A 6,384-nucleotide genomic window follows, 5' to 3' on the forward strand; every position below is an offset into this window, starting at 1 on the left:
TAAGCCCAAATAGCATCTCTTTCATGGCCCTATTGTTTAAAAACGTGGCTCACCATTAATAAAGGGTGTGGAGGTGATTTCACAAGGTTTTCTTTCTCATCAAGTCAAAGGAAGTGTCACCTCATTAATGAAAGGCAATTTTGGGATTGCAAAATTAATTAAAGAAGGAATTGTTAATATCTAATTAGAGATATCTAGTTAGAGAATATCCTAAAATATCTTCTTTATATTAATTATTCAAAACTCCTGCTAAAATCCCCTTACTTTCTCTCTAAATCTTCCCTTTTAATTATTTGAATTATCCTAGACCCTTCCAACTTTTACTCACATCGTGCCAACTAAGCTTCTCATTATCCTAAACCTTGATTCAAATCAACTTAAGTCATCTTTTATCTTAATTCACATATTAATTTGATGACTTATTTTCCAAGCTAAGTTAAGAGATAAAAATCCTATCCTCTTCCATCCAATCCTTTTGACATTTTTTAATTACTTTACTATCATTACTATCATATCTTATCCTATCCTCCCCATTAAGCATGCCATTCTCTCCATTTTTTTTCTCTATCCATATTTTATATATGACACCATTTTAGTTTCCTAGGGATTATCTTAGATTATTTGTATAGAATAATTTATTCAAAATATGTAATATTTAAATAGATTATCCTAGGATTTATTTGAATTGTATGAAGATAATCATGAAAAATCAAGGAAGGTATGAGAAGGCTAAATCATTCAAAAATCAAGAGTCCAAGATAAAGTAAAGATCATAATCTTTATCCTATAAGGAGGCAAGCAGGGGGTCAGCAAAGGCTATAAAAAGAGGTATAAGGGCATGGACCAGGACAAGTCTTCTTCACTCGCTCTCTATACTTCCCACAAGCATCCACTAAGGCATCAAATTCTGTTTATTGTTGTCTTTATATTTTTGTTTTCTTTCTTGATCAATATGATGTATTCTAGCCACATGAGTGGCTAGTCTCCTTGTTCTTGAGGAGAGATGTTGCGGTTTGAGTCCTATGCTTTAATCTGAATGAGTTATAACTAGAATTTTTAATCTTTCATATGTAAGTTTTTATGATTTCCTAGTTTTAGGTTTTGAAACTCTTATATATGATTCTTTTGATTATTAATATGAATTTCTTTTTCAGTTATAATTTGTGAGCTTATTTATAAATTCTTTCTCCTTTCATAATTATTTCATGTTATTCTAATATGTTATTTTAGGATCACATGAGTAGTTATAAATTAAGTTTAGTGTTAGCTTACTTTTTAAGAAGATATCGTTTAAATATTCTTGTTTTAAGGGACAAATTATAATTGGAATTGAATTTCACATACTACGTGGTTCTAAAAGTAATTATTTTGTTGATATTTATATACTAGTTTTAGGTATAGAAATTAATTAAATAGTTATGACCTACGTTTTCACCTAGGGTTTATATTTTGACTTAGTACTCTTCTCTTTATCAACTCTTATTAACTTTTAGACTGGGATAGCCACACATCTATCCTTGGGAAGCTTATCTTATCGGTAAGGTTTTTCTTAGTCACTATCTTATTTTTACGTTCTCTTTACTTTCTTGTTCACCTTAATCTAAAATCAACATTCTCTTCTACCCCTTATTCCTCTTTAATCTCGTAACTCAACTTAAAAGTTATTTTAAAGCCAAGCTTTGACTCCACAAGAGACCGACCTAGGGTTGGCTATACCACATAGGATTAATACCAGTAACTAATTTGAAGTGCTAGCAACAAGTGCAATCACCTCACTTATGTCATCTTACTTTGGAAAATATTCAAAATAAATGACTAAAAGAAATTAAATATTGTCTACCAATATTAGTTAGGGATGAGTGTTGGAACTTATAGGCATAGCTATAGGGAGTGGTTGCACTACTATAGAATTACAAATACTTGACGCTAAATACTTGATGGTTATAACAAAAAATCATCAAATATGGTCATGCAGAATTTGCGAGAAGAATATTTGACAGTTCTAAGAGGAACCGTCAAGTTTCCTGTGATAATACTTGATGATTTTGAAAAAAAAAAAAACGCCAAGTATTTGAGGAAAATATTTGACAGGTCCTATGTGAACTGTTAAATATTTTCCTCAAATACTTGACAGTTATATTGAAAAACTGTCAAGTATTATGTTTTAAAACCTTCATTTTTGTTCATTTCACTCGACCTAGGTTTAAAATTTCAGGCGCCCCTTCTGGTTCCTAACATGTGCCCAGACATCACAACCCTCTAAACTGCCATCCCCACCTTATTTTCAATCTTTCCTTCTTGTTTTTGTTGATCATCGTCCATCATCATCCCTCTCTATGTCCTCCTCCATCATTGTCACGTCCTCCAGTATCATCATTGTCGTGACTTGTTGTCCAAATTTTATAGTTTCAGGTTGGTTGTCTCTTCTATTAAATCCTTTATCTCATTTAGTGGTTCCTTCCAAATGATTGTAGTTGAAAGAGGATGATAAGATGAACAATTATTTTTGGTCCATTATTGTTTCTCTATTCGGCCGAATCCATTTTTTTTCACATTTTGATCAGTTTTAGGGTTTAGGCTCCTTTCAATTTTTGTTTTAGCTATAAATTGTTTGCTAAAGTATAGAAATTGCTAATGTTTCAATTTTTTGTTTTTGTAATTGAAATTGACTGAGGCTGTACGTTTTATGTTTTTGAATGTTAATTAATTTGTATGTTGTTAATGAAATTGCCTTATGATTTGCTGCTAAATACTTTATTTTGAAGTAAAATGAAGGGCACAAAGCCTGAAAAATGCTAAGTTATAAGTTGTTATGCTGCTAATTTTTTTTCCAAATGGAATAGCACATTAGTAGCAGTAGAATATTTTTCAAATTGCCTAATGGTTGTGGTGTTTGGAAATTGGTGTTTGAGGTGGCATTAAAGAAGAGCAAGAAGACGAATTTGTTTGATTTGGGTTGGAATATTTGTAATAAAATATATACTTATATCTTAGTCAAGAAGGGTGTAAAGAGGGGGCAAGCTTAATCTTGAATGCAAGAAATAGGGATTAATGCTTTGCTTGGATTATAATAAGGGTATTTTAGTCATTCTGACATTTATACATTTTCTTCTGACCATTCACTTCCTATTTTTGTTTAATTCTCACAATATCTTTGAGTCGTTGATCACTTTTCCTCTAAATGATTTATCTTAGTTAAGGACAATGGACAAGGAATGGATGTCTGCTAATCGTCTGTCAAAGGAATATTAGGATAAGGGAGAAGATTTTATTAAGTTTGCGGTTAAGCACGCCGATGATCGAAATTGGATTATTTGCCCTTGTCTTAAGTGCTGCCTTGTGAAGTGGGTTTTGCCATTTGTTTGTGAGAGCTACCTAATTATTAATCGAATCGATCAAAGTTATAAGTACTGGATAAAGCACGGAGAGACAAGAGATACGAGGAATAGTAGTCGAGGCCATAATGAAAGTTTGTGGATCATCTAATTTTGAAACAAGTACATTTGAAACTGATTGTCTTGAGGATATGGCCAATGTGATTGAATAGGAACTTGAGGATTGTCCAGAAATGTTTGACATATTGAAGTGTGATGCTAAGACAGCTCTATATGAAGGTTGTACTAACTTCACAAAACTGTCTGCAGTTTTGAAACTGTATAATTTGAAGGCAAGAAATGGGTGGAGTGATATAAGCTTCACATAGTTGCTTTCGCTTGTTAAACAAATACTACTGAAAGAAAACGAGCTTCCAAGCAAAACATATGATGCAAAGCAAGTGTTACGCTCTATCGGCCTCAGCTATGAGAAGATACACGCTTGTTCCAACGATTGCATTTTGTTTAGGAAGAAATATAAATCACTAACTGAGTGTCCTAAGCGTAATGTGTCGCATTACCAAGAGAATGGGAAGAGTCCGAAGAAGGCATTATGGTATTTTCCCATTGTGTTGAAATTCAGATGTTTGTATAGTAATATAGAAGATGTAAAAAATTTAAGGTGGCATGCAGAGGAAAGGATTAAAGATGGCAAGCTTCGGCATCTTGTTGATTCTCCAGAATGGAAGAAGTTTGATATTGAGTATTCAGAATTCAGAGAAGAAGATAGAAATCTACAAGTTGCATTAGCCACCGATAGGATGAACCTATATGGGATGTAAAGCAGCACCCACAGCACATAGCTAGTAATTTTGTTTATATATAACCTTCCCCCATGGCTATACATGAAGAGCAAGTATTTTATGATGTCTATGATAATCTCTGGGCCAAAGCAACCAAGAAATGATATAGATATATACCTAGCTCCATTAATTGAAGACTTAAAACTATTGTGGGAGAGTGGGGTCGATGTATACGATGGGTATAAGGGAGAAACATTCAAGTTGAAAGCCATGTTGTTTGGCACAATTAACGACTTCCCTGCTTATGATAATCTCTCAGGGTATAACATTAAAGGGCAACTTGGTTTTCCTATTTGTGAAGAGAGCATAGATTCTATAAGGTTGAAGCATGGTATGAAAAATTCATATATAGGGCATCGTAGATGGTTGTATTGTGATCATCCTTACTAGCGATTTAAAAAATATTTCAATGGGAATTCTAAAAAAGGTAAGGTACCTACACCATTGATTGGGGAGGATGTATTTCAAAAGGTGAAAGATATAGATTGTGAACTAGGAAAACCTTTTGCGATGCACGTTAGGACAAGTGGGTGGAAGAAAAGATCCATTTTCTTTATGTTGCCATATTGGATGACCCTGAATGTGAGGTATTTTCTGGATGTTATGCATATTCAGAAAAATGTATGTGAAACTCTATTTGACACATTACTTCATATTCTAGGAAAGACTAAAGATGGCATAAATAGGAGGGTAAACATGGTTGAGATGGGGTAAGGGAGGAATCGGCACCAAAGGATAAGGGAACTCATACATTTCTTCATCCTGCAGCTCACATGCTATCTAAAAAAGAGAAAATTAGCTTTGTGAGTTTCTTGCTGCAATAAAAGTGCCGGAAGGTTACCTTTTTAACATTAGTAACCTTGTGTCAATGAAGGATTTGAAGCTAAAAGGATTAAAATTTCATGACTACCATGTCTTGATGGAAAACTTTATTCCAGTAGCAATGCAAGCTATTTTACCTGATAAGGTGAGAGTTACGATCATGAAGTTATGTTTCTTCTTTAAGTCTCTTTTCAATAAAGTGATTAATCCTGATAAATTGCTAAGATTGCAAACCAGAATCATAGTTACGTTGTGCAAACTTGAAATATATTTTCCTCAGGCCTTTTTTGACATCATAGTCCACCTAACCATCCACTTAGTTAGAGAGGTTCAATTGTGTGGCCCAGCATACTTAAGATGGATGTACCTAGTTAAGCGTTACATGAAAATATTGAAAAGGTACGTGAAAAATTGGAGTCGGCCAAAGGGTTCTATCATAGAAAGATTGATAACCTCTCAAAATTCCTACTGAGTTAAGCTGACTTAGCGCTCTTTTATTGGGTTTGAAAGTCAATTTTGCAGGAAACAAAGCCTGAGGAGAGTAAGGAATTGAGAAGAGCTGAAAAGAGGTCATCCGCCGCGGCTTATGGGAGAAAACGCCACGGCGGCTCAAACAGAGAGGGAGGAGTGCGTCTCTATAAAAGTCACCGCGGCGCCTTACTGAATCCGCTGCGGCGCCCAAGCTATCTTGGAGGAAGCCTATTCAGTATAATCCACCGCGGCCGATTATCACATGCGCCATGGCACCTAAACCTCGAAGGAAAGCTGTTCTGTGAAATCCGCCACGGCGCTTGAAGGAATCCGCTGCGGCACCTATCCCCTCGCAGCTGTGCGTTTTATGTTGTAACTTAAAAAATTAGGGCATATAGAGGGGGATACTTGGTTTTTCAGACATACTTTGACTTTGGAGCGATTTTGGAGGCTGGCTCTGCTAGGGTTTAGAGCTTTGGAGGCTTGGAATCTTTAGGCTTGAAGCTAGAAGAAATTCGAAGCTTGTAACTCAATTTTCTGGGTTTTCTTCTTCTTCCTTTCTTGTTTCTGCTATGACTACTAGCTACTCTTATAGTTGTAGTTCTTTACTTGATATGTATAGCTAAATCCATTTCTCTAGGGTTATTTTGATCTATTGTATGGATTGAGACTTGGTTTTACTATCTCTTGAGTGTTAATGATAATGTTTACTTGTTTTTACTTTGAGCTTAATGCTTCCTTATGTCTAGCCATCATTTGGAATGATTGTTTCATTAGTTTAACTTAAGAAAGTTAAGTTAATTTGTGAACTTTGGTAAAAACATGCTAGTCCAGAAATTTAACTGAGTAAATAGACGGTTTGTTGATAAAACAGAGATTTATCTGTTGACCTAGCATAGACTAAATGGGTTTTG

Source organism: Neltuma alba, unplaced genomic scaffold (genome assembly GCF_004799145.2).
Source record: "Neltuma alba isolate B1F8T4 unplaced genomic scaffold, ASM479914v2 tig00011304_pilon, whole genome shotgun sequence".
NCBI classification, from domain to species: domain Eukaryota; kingdom Viridiplantae; phylum Streptophyta; class Magnoliopsida; order Fabales; family Fabaceae; genus Neltuma; species Neltuma alba.